Source organism: Pristiophorus japonicus, chromosome 14 (genome assembly GCF_044704955.1).
Source record: "Pristiophorus japonicus isolate sPriJap1 chromosome 14, sPriJap1.hap1, whole genome shotgun sequence".
Taxonomy (NCBI): Eukaryota; Metazoa; Chordata; class Chondrichthyes; family Pristiophoridae; genus Pristiophorus; species Pristiophorus japonicus.
In genome coordinates this window covers 50,841,414-50,862,097 of record NC_091990.1, presented here as the reverse complement: position 1 = coordinate 50,862,097, position 20,684 = coordinate 50,841,414, and positions in this window count along the sequence as shown.

Below are 20,684 nucleotides of genomic sequence, written 5' to 3'. Positions count from 1 at the left end.
GATTCCCTTGCCAGGTTGGCGGTCCCATACCCGGGGATCAGAATGGCAAAGGACCTCTCTGTTTCTGTGATAGCTCTCTTAGGACGGCGTAGATGTTCCATCAGGGACTTTATATGATAAATATATGGCATAATGTAGGCTAAATAGCAGGATCCTGTCCAATTCTGGGGCAGCCAAGGGTAGGCCTTGTGGTCACACACCCAATAGGTGCCATTATAGGCAATGAATGTTAGCTGATTCTTTGTCAGCAACACTCCGGGGCCTGTCCAGGCTTTTCCATCTGTTTTATTCAGAATCCCCGTTACATTAAGAATTCCCATATCGGCCCAGTTTGGACAGTTCCATGGCTTGATTACATTATAATTCTGGGAGCAGTTACTATACCCCATATTTTGGCCTCCTTTGATGTTTCTAATCAAACAGACCAATTCCCCCGGTCTTCCTACCCCCGTTGTATTAGTGATAACAAAAAATGGGGGCAGTTTGGAATTATTGTAGCACAGTTGGTACCCATCTTCAAAGGTAGTCAGATTGTAACCTGCTGACTTCCATTTACGTGCCCAGTTTTCCACATCCTGAAACACATTGCCTGTTTTGTTTTGATTAATTATCCACTCAGCCATTTCCGAGATATTCAAGGGAACTGGCCTCAAGCTAATCCCTCCCTTTGAGTGAATAGGAATATGCGCACACACCCAACAACTAGAAATGTTACCTTGTTTAGCATAAACGTATGACATCTGTAAAAAAAGTATTTGCATGTAAATCCCTGGGTACTCTACTATTTCCCTTTGGTGCAGCGGGTCGGCTGGTAAGAAGTAGGCAAATGCCTAGAATACCTACAGTCAGTAGTACAGTAAATTTATACATTTTGGCAAAAAGTAATTGTCCTTATCAGATTTCAGCTTCAGTTACGGGTGCTCGTTTAATGTGTGAGGCATGGATCCAGGATTTCTTTCCTTGGACTTTAACAGTTGCCTGGGTGGTCAATAACACTTGGTAAGGTCCCTCCCACTTGGAACCCAAAGGTTTTTTATGTAACTTTTTCACATACACCCAGATTCCTGGGATGATGTCATGTCCTTCTTCGGGTGTATTACCCCAAGCTGCCGATACCTGTCGGGAAACAGAACTAATAGCATTGGTTAGGTTCTGACAGTATGATAACAAAGTGTCACTCATTAAGTGAACATCAGCTTTCCGTAAATCAATAGTTCCTGGCAGCGACATGGGTCTTCCTGTTATAATTTCAAATGGGCTTCGTCCTGTAGCTCTGTTTGGGGTTGCCCTAATGCTACATAGCACTATTGGTAGTGCCTGGGGCCATGGTGTTCCTTCTTGGTGATATTTGGCAAGCCGTTGTTTCAGAGTTCGAGTTTCACTCTACTTGTCCTGATGATTGTGGGTGATAAGGACAGTGTAAATCCCATGTAATGTTCAGTAACCTACAGACTTCTTGGCAGACAGCACCTGTGAAGTGGGTTCCCTGATCTGAGTCAATGCTATTCGGGACTCCCCATCAGGGAATGTAATCCTTACACAAGACCTTTGCAGTATGATTGGCTGTGGCTCTTTTAGTTGGGACAGCATCTACCCATCTAGAGAATCTGTCGACCATGACAAGAATGTTAGTGTATCCTTGGGCATGGAGGGAGAGATATATAATCGACCTGCAGATGCTGGAATGGTCCGACAGGGGCAGGGGGCCTCAGTTGGGGCATTACCGTGATGGGTCCAGAATTATTTTTCTGGCAGACCACACAACGGTCTGCTACCAGCTGGGCGTGTTTTTTAAATCCCCGACCCCACCAGCTTTTCTGGAACCATGCCGTCATCTGTTGTGAGGCCAAGTGTCCCCACGAGTGGATCTGTTGGGCTAAAAAAGGCATAAGCGCTTGTGGCGCGACTGGCTTGTCGGTAACTCTTTGTCTCCAGACACCATCTTCGCATAGCTTAATTCCTGCCTCAATCCATGTCCATTTTTCCTCTCGGGAGCACTCGCCTTGCATTGTTTGAAGGTCTCGAGTCAGAGTCTTGAGAGCTTTCAATCTGCACATCTGTGTTGGTTCTTCTGGAGGAACGCCCTGTGAGGCGGCATCTTTAGCTGCCTGGTCGGCTCGGGCATTTCCCTGTGCTTCTGTGGTATTTTCCTTGGTATGGGCCTTACACTTCAGGATGAACACTTCCTGAGGTAATTGTATGGCCTCTAGTAAGTCTTAGACTTCTTTTCCATTTCGGATAGGTGCACCAGCAGCAGTGAGGAATCTTCTTTTCCGCCATAACAGACCAAAGTCGTGAGCGACTCCAAAAGCATAACGCAAATCTGTATAGACATTCGCTGTCTGTCCTTCTGCTATTCGACATGCTTCTGACACGGCCCGTTACTCAACCTGTTGTGCTGACGTTCCTGAAGGTAAACATCCTTTTGCCATTACCTCATATAAGGTTGTAACTGCCCATCCTGCTTTTCTGGTACCTGTGATGTATGTAGCACAGTGATGTATGTAGCATACAAATCATTGACTCCACACGGTCTGGTGTTGATCTAACTGCTGTGACCTTAGTCCTAAATTGAACAGCTCCAGAATGCTCCACAGGTGTGGTGGGCAGCCTTTTATACTGCCTCATGCAGGTACTTTCAGGTCTCCCACCACAGCTCCCTGTGTTGTGCTAATCATACATTTAATTTATCAGAGCAATACACAACATCACTGTCCCCACCCCCCGCCCCCAGTTCAAAAAGCCGCTGCTAGAATCCCTTAAATCGATAAATCTATTAGCCCATTGGTAATGTTGGTCACGGATCCACGTCCCTGAATTTAAACACAGTGACCATTTAGCATTGAAATATTAACTCTTGTCGTAATTCGCAATGCATGTCCATTATTTTAAAAACAGTGGCCACCCAGCATTAAAATACTATTTCTTGTCTTAAATCCTTCATCCTACATTCACATGGCACACTTAGGCTCGCTCTAGCCTTGCAAAAGTCCAAAAGTTTTTATGAGGGGACTGCAGTGATGTGAAGCCCTTTTAAGACGCCCGGGAGCATTTCCCTTTTAAGACGCCATCTTGTGGCTCCCACAAGGCTTCCGTTGGGTGCCGCCATCTTAGGTGTCCAGCTGGCCTGGAAAGAAGAAGAAGGAACATGAAAGGAGGGAAAGGGAAACATAGAAGGTGGGGAGAGGGAATTTTGGGGAAAAGTTTCAGGCATTTGTCCACGATCCTCTTCCTCTGGCGCTGATACTGGACTTAATCGATGCTGGCGCTCTCAAACTCGGCGCGGCGTTTCGTTACAGCCTCCGCTCCCGCTGTGGCCACCTCTCCTGCTGCCTCGGTGGCCCCCTCTCCTGCTGCCTTGGTGGCCCCCTCTCCTGCTGCCTCCGTGGCCACCTCTCCTGCTGCCTCCGTGGCCGCCTCTCCTGCTGCCTCCATGGCCACCTCTCCTGCTGCCTCCGTGGCCCCCTCTCCTGCTGCCTCCGTGGGCACCTCTCCTGCTGCCTCCGTGGCCCCCTCTCCTGCTGCCTCAGTGGCCCCCTCTCCTGCTGCCTCGGTGGCCCCCTCTCCTGCTGCCTCGGTGGCCCCCTCTCCTGCTGCCTCCGTGGCCACCTCTCCTGCTGCCTCCGTGGCCCCCTCTCCTGCTGCCTCCGTGGCCGCCTCTCCTGCTGCCTCCGTGGCCACCTCTCCTGCTGCCTCGGTGGCCCCCTCTCCTGCTGCCTCCGTGGCCACCTCTCCTGCTGCCTCCGTGGCCACCTCTCCTGCTGCCTCCGTGGCCACCTCTCCTGCTGCCTCCGTGGCCGCCTCTCCTGCTGCCTCCGTAGCCACCTCTCCTGCTGCCTCTGTGGCTCCCTCTCCTGCTGCCTCGGTGGCCCCCTCTCCTGCTGCCTCGGTGGCCCCCTCTCCTGCTGCCTCGGTGGCCCCCTCTCCTGCTGCCTCGGTGGCCCCCTCTCCTGCTGCCTCCGTGGCCCCCTCTCCTGCTGCCTCCGTGGCCCCCTCTCCTGCTGCCTCCGTGGTCCCCTCTCCTGCTGCCTCTGTGGCTCCCTCTCCTGCTGCCTCTGTGGCCCCCTCTCCTGCTGCCTCCGTGGCCCCCTCTCCTGCTGCCTCCGTGGCCACCTCTCCTGCTGTCTCCGTGGCCGCCACCATTGCGGCCGCTGCTGCCGCCCGATTGTTCTACTGCGTGGGTGCCCCGGCCACCGATGGACCGCAGCGCCCCACCAGCCCGCACCCCAGCACCTGTAACCTTGTGTAGAGGCTGAGGCTGCAGGATTGCTTGGGGCCAGGAGTTCTGGGCTGCTGCTGCTGCAGCTCCAGCTCGGTTGCCGCTGCCCTTTGGAAACCTGGGGAGCAGCAGTCTGTGGAGGAGTGAAGAAGTCTTCCCAGCTCCCACGGACCTTTCCCATCCATCTTCTGCTGAGGAGCGTCGGCCCATCGCCTGCAATGACCCATAAAGGTAAACCGTGCGTCTCGCCCCCGTGAGATACCTGCACATCCGCCCTGCCGAGAACAGGTATCAGTTCCTTGGAGTAAGTACGCAGCTTTGCCGTGACCGGGACTAGCTTGGGTCATGCAGCTGGGTTACCCCACAGTTTATCAAAAGTTCTCTGACTCATCAACGACGGACCCGATCCCGTATCCACTGCCATACTCACTGAGATTCCATCAATTTTTACTTCCATTATCACTGGAGGCGAGTCGTCGGTGCACATTTACAGTCCCAGCACCTCATCTTCTTCTGCCTGCTCCTCACTGAACAGTGGATCATTCCCCATCTCCTCAGCCACATGGCGAGTCCGATTTCTTTTGCACATGCGCTGAAGGTGGCCTTTAATGTGGCAGGTATTGCACGTATACTCCGCAAACCTGCATCGGTGAGCCCCATGACTTCCTCCGCAGCACCAGCATAGTGTGGCTTGATTGGCCCCCCTCAGCAGACTCTGAGTTCCAGGACCCCAAGGCCTGTGCTCTCTGCCCCGGGCAGAGCCACGTTCTGCAGTTTTGTCCGTGGTGGGGCGCTATCCTGTGGACAGTGCCTGCCGGGTTTGAGACTGTGTGGATCATTTGCTTGGTGCTGCACGTCGAGGTCATATATGCCCGGCTGATGGTGATGGCCTTTGTCAAGGTGATTGTGGGCTCCGTGGCTAGCAGCTTGTGAAGGAGGCCCTCATGGCTGATCCCCATGACGAAAACGTCCCGCAAAGCCTCGTCAAGGTGTGCCCCCAAATCACACGGCGCCACGAGTCTCCTGAGGTCCGCAGCATATTTGGTGACATCCTGGCCCTCGGGTCTGCAGTGATGGTAACATTTGTAGCTGGCCATGAGGATGCTCTCCTTCGGTTTCAACTGGTCATGGATGAGTTCAATCAGCTCCTCGTATGACTTGTCCCTGGCGCTCCCAGGTGCCAGCAAATCCCTGACAAGACAGTAAACCTCATCGCCACAACTGGAGAGCAATATCGCCTTACGCTTCTCTCTCAGTGCATTCGTGTCCTCCGTCAGATCGTTTGCTGTGAAGTAGTACTCGAGCCTTTCTGTAAAGGCCTCCCAATCATTGCCCACGGTAAAATCCTTTAGCGAGCCCAGAGTAGCCATGGTTGCGTGGAATTCGTCCGCTTCCTTGTCACCAATGTGATGTATGTAGCACACAAATCACTGACTCCACACGGTCTGGTGTTAATCTAACCTTGGTCCTTTATTGAACAGCTCCAGAGTACACCACAGGTGTGGTGGAGAGCCTTTTATACTGCCTCGTGCAGGTACTTTCAGGTCTCCCACCACAGTGCCCTCTGTGGTGCACCATTGTACTTATCATATATTTAATGTATCAGAGCAATACATAACAGTACCATTGTCAACAAAGGAGGAACCATCTGTAAACAGAATGAGGTCTGGGTTGTGCAGAGGCTCCTCTGCTGCTAAGGCTGCTTCTTCTGTTTCTTTTAAAATCTCCACGCAGTCATGCTCTTCACATTCTCCCCCCTCTTGCTCCCTCGTTTCTGACATCGGGAGCATAGTTGCGGGATTAACCGGGCTGGCCCGGACGATATGGAGATTAGGAGCTTCCAAAACTGCTGTCCAGCGGGTCCATCTAGCTGCTGTCACCTGAGACATTCTATTCATAGACAGCAAAGCGTGTACAGTGTGAGGACACTTGACAATCAGCTTTTGGTCAAGGACTAGACCCGCAGTGATCATTACCACTCGACATGTAGCTTCCATGGCCCTTAGGCAACTTCCCCATCCGAGGGCTACTGCATCCAGTTTTGCCGAATAATAGCCAATAGATCTTTGCCGATACCCATGTTCTTGTGTCAGTATAGCTGTCATGTATCCTTCTTTATCATGGACAAACAGGGTAAATGGCTTACCACTGTCGGGGATTCCCAGAGCTGGTGCCGAACACAAGGCCTTTTTCAAACTCAGGAAGGCCTCTTGCTGTTGCTTAGTGAGGGTGATCGCTTCTTTAGAGGCACGTTTCCCCTTTAAGATATCATTCAATGGCTGTGCAAGCTGTGTGAAGGAATCAATCCAATTTCTGTTAAAGTTACACAATCCCAAAAAAGACCTTAGTTCTTGAATAGTGGTGGGTTTTATTAGCAGCCCGAATGGCTGCAGTTCTATCCTGGGTAAGTTTTCTCTTCCCTTGTGAAATCTTTTGTCCCAGGGATACAACCTCTTCTTGGGATATATGTGCTTTGTCGATGCTGGCTTTATGGCCTTTCAGCCAAAGATGGTCCAGCAGAGCTCGTAGATCTTGTTCATACTGTTCTTCCGTGTTTGAAGCTAGCAGGATATCGTCTACATATTGGATGACTGTGGATGACAGGGGAGGTAATTCTCGCAAATGGCTTTGTAAAGTCATGTGGAATACCGTAGGGCTGTTGTGGAAACCCTGCGGTAACCGGGTCCAAGTATACTGTTGTCCTTGGATCGTGAAATCAAACCACTGTTGAACCTCCGGTGCCAGAGACACCGACCAAAATCCGTTGGCCATATCTATAACCAAGAAATATTTATGTTCCGGTTTGAGGGCATTAAAAATGGTGGAGGGATCTGCGACCAAAGGAACTTTTTGATCAATACACTGGTTAGCTTTCCTATAATCGACCGTCAAACACCAAGTCTCATTAGATTTCTGTACTGGCCACACAGGGCTATTGGAGGAGCTATGCATTTTAATAAGCACCCCTTGTTTCTCCAATTGCTGAATAACCGGTAAGATTCCCGTAATGGCAGTTGCACTGATGGGATACTGTTTAGTGCATGGAGGCTTGGTCCCGGTAAATGACGCAGGCTCCATCTGGAGTAGGCCACAATCGTTCTTATCTTTAGCCCATATCGGGTGTTCCTTCAATTCTTCTTTCTTCAAAGTTCTAATTGACCATATCACCCGACCATCCTCGAAATGAACGATGAATCTACTCTTTCTGTTATTGTATTGTCAGTCGCTTAAATGCTTCTATGAGGTCGTTATCTTATGACAAGCCTGGTTTGTTGGCTGAATTGTATCCCGGGATGCGTCCTCTTCCCCGGCCATGACCTTGCTGTTTTGCCCTGCACGTCTTGGCCCAGTGACCTTCTTTCCCACAATAATGACATTTTCTGGGTAATTTTCCTAATGACTGTTTATCGGAATCCTGGGATTTCCATCCCATAGCCTGCACAGCTTGGACTTTAGCTCCCATATCCCGATCTAATTGGTTACATCGATTCACCAATGCTGCAAAGGTAGTTCCTCTATCTTCCCAGTCCGGTAACACTACCTTAAGCATTTTGGACAGTTCTGGCTTTAGACCTGCCACGAAAGCTGCTTTCAGGGGTCCAAATTCTTGTCCACTCATTCCCTCATCCGTATGATTCATACCCGAATGTTCTAGCCAAGTGCATCTAAACCGCTTGTCATACTCCAGGACCTCCTCTGTTCCTTTCTGTTGGCAGGCTGCAATTTTTCCCCAGTCTGTCTTAGCTGGACTGAAGGCTTGCAGTCAATATTTAATCGCATCCCACCCTGCGTTTAATTCTTGCTCATCCCGCCCCAAAGCTTCTCCTACCTGTCATACAATTTTCGTCCTTGTGTTTTTGGCATCATTTTGGTCAAAATTTGCACTCCGTCCCAGGGGTGAAGTTGATATATATTTCTTAAGCGGTCCAATTGGTCCCACAATTTAATTCCCCCTTTCTTTGGATTGGGCAACTCCTTGGACCATTTATCAATTTTCTCTGGGTTTGCCGGATCATGAACTAAATATTTTGCATACACCCTTTTCTTCATTTTTTTGGTTCCGTCTTCATCCGCAGTCTCTTCTGATTTGACTACAACTCGTTTTTTTTTAACGGGGCAAAGCGCACCCCTAATTCTTCATCCTCCAACCCTGTATCGTCGGAGGACTCAGAATCCATATCTATTCCTTGCCCGTGTCTTCGGGTTTGCGCTTTTAATTAATCCAAACATGGGTACCCTGGGAATTGACCGATACATTTTCCTTTTCCTATTACTGTCACTTGACCTAACGATTTTTTTCATTCTTTAATTTCACCTTTAAGATCTTTAACTTCCACTTCCAACTTTTCAAGTTCAAGTTTTTTCTGTCTGAGTTGTTCACAAACCGCTTGCAATTGGTCCTTTGTACTGGTCAGGTCCCTATCATGTCGGGACCGCGTCATGATTTCATTCCACTGTTGGATCTGCCCCATAACGGCTAGGAACCATCTGGTTCGTTCTTTATTTTTCTTACGGGTCGTTTTTCCCCAGACCTTTTTGATCTCGTCCAAGGACCATTGTCCTTTGGAGGTACCATATTTTCGTTCGATCTTAATACAGGTTTTAGATAACTCGAATTATTGCTCTATAAATTCTTTCAACTTTTCGAGGATTTCGTCTATCAAAACCTCAGGTGGAGCCCACCCGCCTTTAACAGTCGTAGGCAATTCTTTGCTCTTATCTTCTGCTACCATGGTACTAATTTCTTTACTGGGATCTTGAGTCATAGGTTTCCAGCCAGATCAGTGGGTCCCTAATTAATTAACTAACACACCGCCGAAATTTAGACGTCTATGGGACCTTGAGCCGATTACCACCCGGAGGGTTCGCAAACCGGAGGCTTTCGGAATCACGTAGAAGCGGAAGTGAATTTAGACAATTGACCGAGGACTTTTATAAACAGGAGTCCTTACCTCAGTATGTAGGTCCGATGTACAAAATTCAGTTTCTTCCCTCAGTGATCCTGTTCGTGACGCCAAAATTGTTAGATCTCTTAATTTTCAATGAGATGCGAAATCCGGTTGTAGGTTTAAAGTAAGTTTAGTCTGGCAGTTGCAACAAGCTCTGGCTGAATGCTAGTCCTTTGTCCTTCTGAAGCACATGGCAAAAAATGGCTGTACTTATACCTGGATCAATTTACAGTAGTGAGCTCGCCCCTTTTGAACTTATTGGCTCAATTGATATGTTGTTAACCCATAATTGGCTCCCAGCCTAAAGTCCTGAAATGTCAAGTTGATTTATGGCTCAATGCAATGTGCTAACTCTCACATAGGCAGGGTTCTGTGACTGGGATTTGTGTTTTCTCAACTTTGCAGCCTGCTTGAATTCTCTATCATGGATCTTACGAATGCCTACTTACAGCTTGAACTAGATGAGGAGTCCAAGTCATGTTTGACTATAAATACTCATCTAGGCCTATTTCAATTTAATAGGCTACCATTTGGAGTGTCTTCCGCCCCAACCATATTCCAAGGGGTGATGAACCAGATTTTGCAAGGTATTGAAGGGGTAGTATGTTATTTGGATGACATAATAATTTCAGCACCAAATAGGCAAACTCATAATAACATATTGAAGGAAGTCCTCAAATGGCTAGAGAAGCACAGAGTATGAGCGGCTGCTCGTAAGTGTGAGTTATTTAAAAACTCAGTGAGAGTAATTATGCGCAAATTGAAAGGGAAGCTTTGCCATTAATTTTTGGGGTCAAGAAGTTTCACAAATACTTGCATGGTCGTAGGTTTACCATCGTTACGGACCATAAGCCCCTAACAGCAATCCTCCATCCAAAGTCCCCAGTTCCAACATTAGCTGCAGTCCGAATGCAGAGATGGGCTTTGATTTGTCAGCATATACATATGATATTGAATACAGATGATCAGCTGATCACAGTAATGCTGATGCAATGTCTCGATTGCCTTCCCCATCACAATTTACACCCGATAGGGAAGAAGTGTTTTATTTTTCATTCATTGATGAACAGCCAGTCAGAGCTGAAGAGATTGGTAGAGCAACTGAACATAACCCAGTGATGTCAAATGTGTAAGAGTATATTGCAAATGGATGGCCAAACCAGGTAACAGACAAAGATACACATCCATTCTTCATTCGTAGGAATGAATTATCAGTCGATAAAGATTGTATCATGTGGGGTGCAAGAGTGATTATACCAAAGAAATTCAGGTCCAAATTATTAGGAGACCTCCATGACCAGCACATGGGAATGTGCTTGACCAAGAGTTTTGCACGCAGTTATTTATGGTGGCCAGGTCTTGATAAAGATATAGAGTACATCATGAGTCAGTGTACGACATGTCAATCGGTAAGCAAGCAACCACCACCAGTACCAGTATAGCCATGGAAATGGCCTTCCATGGTATGGCAAAGGTTACATATTGATTTTGCTGAGTTAGAAGGACAGCAACTGTTCATTGTGATTGATAGCCATTCGAAGTGGGTTGAGGTGTTTCCAATGTGGAAAATAACTGCAAGTAAAACATTGGACATTTTACGAAAATTATTTTCTTCATTTGTCCTCCCTGAAGAAATTGTTTCGGATAATGGGCCACAATTTTGTTCAGAAGAATTTGCACAATTCACGAGCAAAAATGGTGTGAAACATACCAAGGTTCCACCATACCACCCTGCTTTGAATGGTGCAGCAGAGCGCACTGTACAAATTGTAAAACGTGCCCTCATAAAACAAATGATACATCCAAATCCAAGGAAACGACAGTTGTCATTGGATCACACATTGGCTAATTTTTTGATTACATATCAAAATACTCCTCATTCAACTACTGGTAGAACACCAGCAGAGTTGTTTCTCAAATGACAGCCACAAACCAGATTCTCGTTGTTAAAGCCAAATTTGGCACAGTCCATAGAAGAGACACAATTAAGACAGAAAGAGAATCATGATAAAGGTAGAGTAAAAGAGAGAAGTGTGAAATTAAACCAGAAGGTGAAAGTGAAGAAACATCAACATAAATTGGTAAAATGTTTACCAGGAAGAATGGTGAAGATGTGTGGTCCTCGCTCATATTTGGTAATATGATAATAGACAGGTTAGGTTTGTTCATATTGATCATATTTTACCTACAGACATGGAAGGAGTTGAAGGTGGGAATGATTCAATTATTTCTGACTCATCAGATAGTTTTGATACACCAGTAGTAAATCCTAAATCCAATGTACTGGAAACAAATCCAGGAGAGAATCAGAATGAAAGTCTGAGTCCGAGTCAGGAAAACAAAGAGCCTGAAGTTAGAGTGAGTTCAAATGAAAATCAAGGAAATTCCATGGAGGAAAACGTTCCTCAGGATGAGCCTCGAATGAGTTTAGATTCGACACCATGTTTGGAAGGTTCTGTTTGAGAGCGAAGGTATCCTCTTTGAAACAGAAAACAAGTAGTAAAGTTAAATTTTTAAATATGGAAAAAAAATAAGTTTATATCCTGTGTTATGTATAAACAGGAAAGTTATGTATGATGTTTGTTATGATGGCTTCTTCATTAAGGAGGGAGAAGTGTAATGTCTGTAAGCTTGTAATGTTTGTAGCTCCACACTGCGGATGTGGATGTATTGTGTACTGCAAGTGCAGGGTTAATAATAAACAGAACTCGGCAGATTTCCGGAGACTACCGAGAGAGCTGCCTGCCATGTTAGGAAGCTGTGTGTGTTGTGCTCTGTGAATATATCACAGTTGGGTAGAACGTGGGAGGCCAGCCAGGAGTGCGTTGGACAGCAACAACATAAGTGGCCATTTGGCAGATAATTTTGTGCCTGACTGTCGTGTGCTGATTCTTTGAATGCATTGTGGGTCTGCCATTTGAAGACATCTGGCAAGGAAAGGGAGAGGATGAACAGAATGTGGAGGAGGTCAGGCATCTCGTGCCCCGGGCCTGCCCCTTGGCAGAGACAAGCTCTCGGAATGTGCAGTGGTATCTTGTTTGGCCATGTGTGGTGTTATGTCGAAATGAATTACCTGCAAGGCTAGTTGCTTGCGTGCTGATAAACTGCTTCAAGTACGCCTTGCACTATATTCAAAGCTGCAGAAGGCATAATGGACCTCTGGCCAAAGTTATACTCTAGCTGCTTTAGTTTGGAGTCCATTCCAGCATTTACGCTATCAAATCCAGATCCTGCATTCTGATTACAGATACCTCAACCGACAAATAAACAGGTCTATTAATCGGACATTGGGATAAGGCAGCTAACATTAGCAGTATAAAAACCAGGAGCTACCTCATGGATGTCAATGTCCTAGAGTCTGAACTATAAAAGGGCAATGTAAAATTGGCTGAAGATTCTTAGCTTCCTCTCCCTGCAACATAGGAGTAACAGTGAAATTATTTTTTTAAGTTAAAGCAGGTAAAAATTTTACAATTATGGTTACAACATACTCCTTTGATAAGGTGTCACACAAGGGGTTGTTACACAAGATTAGGGCTCATGGGATTGGGGTAATATATTAGCATGGATTGAGGATTGATTATAGGGCAGAAAACAGAGAATAGGAATAAACGGGTCACTTTCAGGATGGCAGGTTGTAACCGCAAAGATCAGGGCTTGGACCTCAGCTATTTACAATCTATACCAATGACTTAGATGTGTGGACCGAGAGTAATATATCCAAGTTTGCTGCCAATACTAAGCTAGATGGGAAAGTAAGCTGTGAGCAGGACACAAAGGGCTGCAAAGGGATTATACATAGGTTAAGTGAATGGGCAGGAAGGTGGCAGATGAAGTGTAATGTGGGTAAATATGAAATTACCCACTTTTGTAGGAATAATAGAAAAGCAGAATATTTTTTAAAAGGTGCGAGACTAATAAATGTTGGAATTCAGGGGGATTTGGGTGTCCTTGTATACGAATCAGAGAAGGTTAACTTGCAGATACAGCAGGCAATTAGGAAGGCAAATAGTATGCTAGCTTTTATTGCAAAGAGGCTCAAGTATACCAGTAAGGAAGTCTTGCTGCAATTATATAGGGCTTTGGTGAGTCCACACCTGTGGAGCAAAATTCGGTACCGCCCTGTTTGGGGGCGGTAACAGCCACGAGGTGCGAGTTCCTGCTCCATGCACGGAAACCCCGCCCCATGAGCTATCATCATCATAGGTAGTCCCTCGGAATCAATGAAGACTTGCTTCCACTCTAAAAATGAGTTCTTAGGTGGCTGAACAGTCCAATATGAGAACCACATTCACAGGTGGGACAGACAGTCGTCGAGGGAAAGGGTGGGTGGGACAGGTTTGCTGCATGCTCTTTCCGCTGCCTGCACTTGGTTTCTGCATGCTCTCGGCGATGAGACTCGAGGTGCTCAACGCCCTCCCGGATGCACTTCCTCCACTTAGGGCAATCTTTGGCCAGGAACTCCCAGGTGTCAGTGGGGATGTTGCATTTTATCAAGGAGGCTTTGAGGGTGTCCTTGAAACATTTCCTCTGCCCACCTTTGGCTCGTTTGCTGTGAAGGAGTTCTAAGTAGAGCGCTTGCTTTGGGAGTCTTGTGTCAGGCATGCGAACAATGTGGCCTACCCAGCAGAGCTGATCAAGTCTGGTCAGTGCTTCAATGTTGGGGATGTTGACCTGGTCGAGGATGCTAATGTTGGTGCGTCTGTCCTCCCAGGGGATTTTCAGGATGTTGCGGAGACATTGTTGGTGGTATTTCGCCAGCGATTTGAGCTATATTGGGTTTACCGCCCTTGACAGGAAGTGGAGTGAAAAATATCATGCTCCACAAAGCTGCGCGAATTTTCTAGCGCTCTGTGGAGGGACCCGTAGTGCTGGCAGGTAGACAGGGCCTGAAGTGGGACAATAGGTCACTCTGAACATATCAAACATGGAATAAAGGCCACTTCAGGGCCCTCTATTTCCATTAAAGGGAAGGGCCAAGCTGTCGACTCTGTGGGCGGGAAATGCCATCGCTGGACCACTGGGGAGCGGGGTGAGGTGGCAGCAGCATAGCACACAAGTGGAATGTCCGGCTGCAAGATTATGCCATGGACCCTCGATCTGCAAACAAGGTGGCCACGACTGGTAAGTCGGCCATTTTATTTTTACTGCTGCACCTCCTCTTTAATTTTCACCCCGCCAGCGGCCTACAGTCCACTACGTGCCTCACGAAGTTGTCGTGTGCATCACCTGTGGCAGCTTCATGGGACTCTTCCAAATATTCCCTCCAAACCCAGTTTTTCTCCCTTAGAGTACTGTGGACAGTTTGGTCTCCTTACTGAAGGAATTATATACTTCCCTTAGAGAGAGTCCAACAAAGGTTCACTAGATTGATTCCTGGGATGAGAGGGCTCTCCACTGAGGCGATATTGAGTGGAATGGGCCTAAACTCCAGAGCTTAGAAGAATGAGAGGTGATCTGATTGAAACATATAAAATTCTTAGAGGGCTTGAGCGGGGAGATTCTGAAAGGCTGTTTTCCCTGGTTGGAAAGTTAGAACTAGGGGTCACAGTCTCAGGATAAGGCGTCAGGCATTTAGGACTGAGATGAGGAGAAATTTCTTCACTCAGAGGATTGTGAATCTTTGGAATTCTCTAACCCGAGGCCTGTGGATGCTCAGTTGTTGAGTATATTCAAGATGGAGATCGATAAATTTTTGGGCACCGAAGGAACCAAGGTAAAGGGCAGGAAAGTAGAGTTGAGGTAGAAGATCGGCCATGATCTTATTGAAAGGCAGAGCATGTCCGAGGGGACGAATGACCTACTCCTGCTCCTAATTGTTATGTTCTAATGTTATTAGCTGACATTCCCTGAGTTAAAAATGATCCACACAATTATAGCTTCCTCATTAAAGGCAATGCCTTCTCTGGAATATGCCTCTCACTACAGCATATTTTTGGTAACATGTGCAAAACGATCTGAGAGAAGTCTGTTGCATTGGACATGTGAAGCATGAAAATGTGCCCAGATTGCTACAAAAGATGTTCTTGGGATCTTGATTATATTATGGCACATTTTTGTTTCTTTGAAATTTACCTGGAAGATTCAGAAGTGTTGTTCTGTGTAACTGCACTAGAAATGTTTGGTCTTATTTTAGATTTCACAAGATGAATATAACTAAATGTTCAAAACATTCTGTCCACAGGAATATAGTTGCTTCAAATGTATTTTTCAAAGAATTGTACAATCGCTCTGTTCTAAACAATCTAAGTACACTTTATTTTACATTTGGTGCTACTCGCTTTTAATTAGGTTAAATGTAAATAATAAGGCTGTAACCATTTGGCTTTGAAGAACCTCTTCTATTTTTTGTACCAGTGCCTTGTAAACACTCCTTTTTTCTTGACGAAGAATATAGAGCAGACAGAAAACTTGCAGTTTATGTCATGTTTAACATTTATCTGGGCTTGTGAGGTTCACTTTGAACCATCTTACAATGCAACTAATGGGCTGCTCCATCTTTGAACAGCTGACTTCCTCTTGGAGCAGCTGGTCTGTGTTATTAATGACCTAATTAGGATGTTGCCCCGAGGCACACTGGCAGAAACCTGGAGAATTTCAGCATGTCTGCCAAACTATGGTGTTCAAGATAGAGTTACATCCTGAGGCAACCAAAGCTCTATGAACAATTTTTTTTTTAATTGTCACTTTCCATCATGGCAACCCACATGTTCTTGTCTTGTGAGAGATTATAGCTTCACTGTGATAAAAAAAATGGCTTCTTTGCCACTTGAAAGGAAACAGTAGTATCTGATCAAACATGGCAAGGCTGCAAAAATCTCGTGGTACTGCAGAGTATGCTGGTATCTTTGTAGTTCCGTACGTTATTGCCTTCCATTTTTTCTGTTCAACGTCCTGAAAGTGAAAGAACAAGTAATACTTGTGAAGTATGGCAATTTATAATAACAGTTCTATGTTTTATAAATGAGAGCCTGAATTTAAATGGTCCAAAAGATAACTCTTTATTCGGGTTATTCGCTAAACCTGAACCTTGTTCAGTAATAAAAAACAGAAAATGCTGGAAATCTCAATGGGTCAGGCAGCATCTGTGGAGAGAAACAGAATCAACATTTCGGGTCTGTGACCCTTTGTCAGAACGCGCAAAAGTTTGAAATGTATACAGATTCTTAAGGAAATGCAGGGGCAGTGAAAGGGGGAGGGGAGGAAAGAACAAAAGGGACGGTCTCTGATAGGGTGGAAGGCAGGAGAGATTTGAGAGACAAAAGGGATGATGGGCCAAATTGAGATGGTAATGGAACAAGCTAGGAAACAAAAGATGAGTCTAGATAGGGTGTGAATGGCGGAATCATCACCAGCTGCCATGGGAAAGAGAGAAAAATAAAAATAAAAAGTGGGGGAGGTTGTAAAAAAAAGAGACAAAAGGGAACAAAATGGGCAGAGGTTATGGTCAGTTAGTTTCTTGGCCACAATAAAATGACCAGACTAGCAAAGCTGACAGTTATTTCATCGATATAGTCCAACCAAAGTGGTGCTGGAAAAGCCAAGTGCTGCCTCATCTTGTTCAGTTATTATCTGCCTTTGTTGAGTTAGTAAACGACAGAATTCAGCAGCTTGCAGACATCAGTTGGGGTCATTTTAATCTAACTCGCTCGGCGGGAACCCTACGGGATCGGGTGGAACATCGGTTTTAAACCCCACCCATTGCTACTCTCCGTCAACTGCAATGTTGAGTAAAATTAGATGGGGTATAAAATTAACGTTTCCTGATGGGTGGGTTAGGTTGAAATTGCCCATAATATGTTTCTTCCTCCTTCTCCGATGTTTTATTGCTCCCTTCTCTGTTTTCTTGCTACATCCAATTCCCTGCGGCTTGTTACGGTTCCTTTCAACCGCCACTGATTAGCTTCTCTTAAGTGCTGAAAGAATATTTTCTTCTTTATGATGAAACAGCTCTGCTTGAAGTTCATTGAAGAATATTTTAAAAATATTCTAACAAGCCTTATGTAGGGCTTTGATAGAATCGATGGGGTGAATCTATTCGTCTCCCTATTTAGGGTCGATAACCAGAGGACACATTTTAAGATAATTGTCAAAAGTACCAGTGGGTGGAGATGAGGAAAATTATTTTTACACAGTGCTGTCTGCCCTAAATGGAGGAAGTGCATCCGGGAGGGCGCTGAGCACCTCAAGTCTTGTCGCCGAGAGCATGCAGAAATCAAGCGCAAGCAGCGGAAAGAGCGTGCGACAAACAAGTCCCATCCACCATTTCCCTCAAAGACTATCTGTCCCATCTGTGACAGGGACTGTGGTTCTCGTATTGGACTGTTCAGCCACCTAAGGACTCATTTTTAGAGTGGAAGCAAGTCTTCCTCGATTCTGAGGATCTGCCTATGATGATGATGGCTGATCTGATCTTAGTCTCAACTCCACTTCCCTGCCCGCTCCCCATAACGCTTGATTCTCTGAGGGTGTTGGAAGCAGATTCAATAGTAACTTTCAAAAGGGAATTGAATACAGTCTCCAACATTTATCAGAAGCATGATACGCGGTGCAATGGGGACATTTTTTAAAAGCACGGAGGGAATTTCATGTTTATTTCATGGTCAATCTTGTTTATTCACAAGTCTGCTAACACATAAGGCAATCTTCATTCTCCGTCTCTCCATTTCTCGCTCTATCTAAATGCACCAGTAAACAGGAGAATGTGAGGGAGAAAGAGAGAGATAGTGCTCTGGTCAGTTTCAGCTGAAGATTTTGCAGCTTCAGCTGAAGGTAATCGCACTTTAATGAAATGTGATCAGTTGCTTGAACTGCCCACAAATAGCCGACATGCTTAATACGGTTTAAATGGGGCCTTTGAAATTTGTAATTGAAGCCGCTGGTAATGGCAAGTGGTCAATGCCTTTTGCCCGATACAACCAGCTTTCTATATCGAGTGACACCAATAGTGATGAGCGTCAACAGTCTAAGTAGTGGGGACTGTGATATCCTTGAAACAAAAGAATTTGCAGGGCTATAGGGAAAGAGCTGGGGAGTGGGACTAACTGGATTGCTGTTACAAAGAGTCGGTACAGCCGCGGTGTGCCAAATGGCCTCCTTCTGAGCTTTATCATTCTGTGAAGTTCCAAGCAACTTTGGAGCCATTTTTCTATTACAGCAATAAAATTTTTAAACAGTTCTGCCAACACAGCAAAAGCATTTCCTTGGTTCTGTCAAAGCTCCGTTGCAGCAGGGAGAAGTACATAGCTCGAGAGGGGAAACTCGGAGACCACTGAATAAACACATTTCCTTCCTGAGGTCAGACTGATGAGACGAAAGTCCCCTCTCTCTGTTGCTGTAAGTGGCATAATTTTGAAGTAGTGTCAAACCAGTTCCTGGTGGGCTTGAGTCCACAACAGCATTCTCCATAATTTAACACTAATGAGCATTAAATTGTCTTTTTTACTTAGGGAGACAGGGGTAACAGGTGCAGGAAACTCAAATTAAGTATCATATCACGTCAAGCATTGACTAAACTCATCCTATGTCAATAAGCAGCTCTGTCAGCTAAAATAACAATTTAACTTCTGGGGGCAATTTTAGCTACCAGCAGGTTTCAAGCATTAAACGGTTGGATTCAGTTAGTTTCCAGCACGCTCACAGCATAATAAGGCCAGAGCGATTTTAACCACAGGACAGTATTAACATGCCGCTGGCCTGTGGAAAGTCAGGTGACCCTTGAGCCTCACAATCAGTGCAAGGACAGGGGGAATCTCACGGTATGGAAAAGGTTCCTCCTGGCCCCACAAAGGAAAATACAAAATATTACTATGAATGGCCACTTCTGCTTCTGATCCTCCTGCTGAAGTACTTTTGGAGTGTATTCACTGTTGTAATGTAGGAAACACGGCAGCCAACTTGCGCCCAAGCAAGCTTCCACACACAGCAATGTGATGATGACCAATTAATCTGTTTTTTAGTTACGTTGATTGAGAAATAAATATTGGCCAGGACATTGGCGATAACCCCCCTGTTGTTCTTTGAAATAGTGGCATGGAATCTTTTATGTCCACTTGAGAGAGCAGACAGAATCTCGGTTTAACGTCTCATCCAAAAGACAGCACCCCCGATAGGGCAGCTCTGCACTGGAGTATCAACTGAGATTTTCTTGTGCTACAAGTTCCTGCAGTGGGACTTGAACCCACAACCTTCTGACTCAGAAGCAAAAGTGCTACCCACCGAGCTATAGCTGACACTTTGGCAACCAAATTAGATCATTTGCCCTGATCTGCATATTTAAAGAAGGTCCCTGACGGCTTCAGACGGGTGCGTTTGCCGCCTGCCTAGGAAATCAGGTTAAAATCGAGGACGATGGAATCTGGGTGGAACATGGGTGGGTAAGCCACTCCCCCCCACCCCACTCTGCTCCTCCCTTCCAAGGCTTTTCATTCAAAGCGGCTGAATTATTAGACCTACCAGCCTCAGGGTCTACAGTCATTTATGCTTCCTCACTTTGTGTACAGTTAGAAAAACACAAATGTTACTGTTATGTATGGAGAAAGAGTCCGACTGAACACTGTGAGCTAAAAGTAAAGTGTGACCTTAGTCTTATTGCAGGTCTCCAGAGTGCCTCTTCAACCTGTGAGGTCTCCTTAAATACCTGTGCTCCCAAGGGATTCTGGGATCCCGTGGGACTCCATGGGATGAGCCCTCTGATAGATGTGCAGAGTAAATAGAAGCTTACATATATAAAAACATTCCCCCCCCCAAAGACAATCGTGCAACTATTTACAATGTGAGTCGATCTGGGGCCCTTCTTGCCCTGGTTGATCGTCTCAGTGTGAAAGCTGGTGTTGTTGAATCATTTGTTGGGCCCTCGCTGGGCTGCTGTGCAGCTGACCTTGCTGGGCTGCCTGGCGTGTTGGGTTCTGCTGGGCTGCTGTGGATGATGGATTCTGCTTCGTGGTCAACCGTGGTGCCGGTTGCCACTGGTGTGTATGTTGGGGGATCAAAAAAGGTAGGGTCCAAGGTGGGTTGCTCAGGATAGTCCGTGAATCTGAGTTTGATTTGGTCCAAGTGTTTCCGGTGAATGAGTCCATTTGAAAGTTTGACCTGAAACACCCTGCTCCCATCTTTAGCCATGACAGTGCCGGGAAGCCACTTGGGACCTTGTCCATAATTCAATACAAATACAGGATCATTGATTTCAATCTCACATGACACATTTGCGCTATCATGGTATGTACTTTGTTGAAGCTGCCTGTTCTCTACCTGTTCATGTAGATCAGGGTGAACTAACAAGAGTCTTATCTTAAATGCTCTTTTCATGAGCAGTTCAGCAGGTGGGATCCCAGTGAGCGAATGGGGTCTTGTGCGGTAGCTAAGCAGGACTCGGGATAGGCGAGTCTGCAGTGAGCCTTCAGTTACCCTCTTCAAGCCTTGCATGATGGTTTGCACTGCCCTCTCTGCCTGACCATTGGATGCTGGTTTAAACAAAGCAGATGTGACATGTTTGATCCCATTACGGGTCATGAATT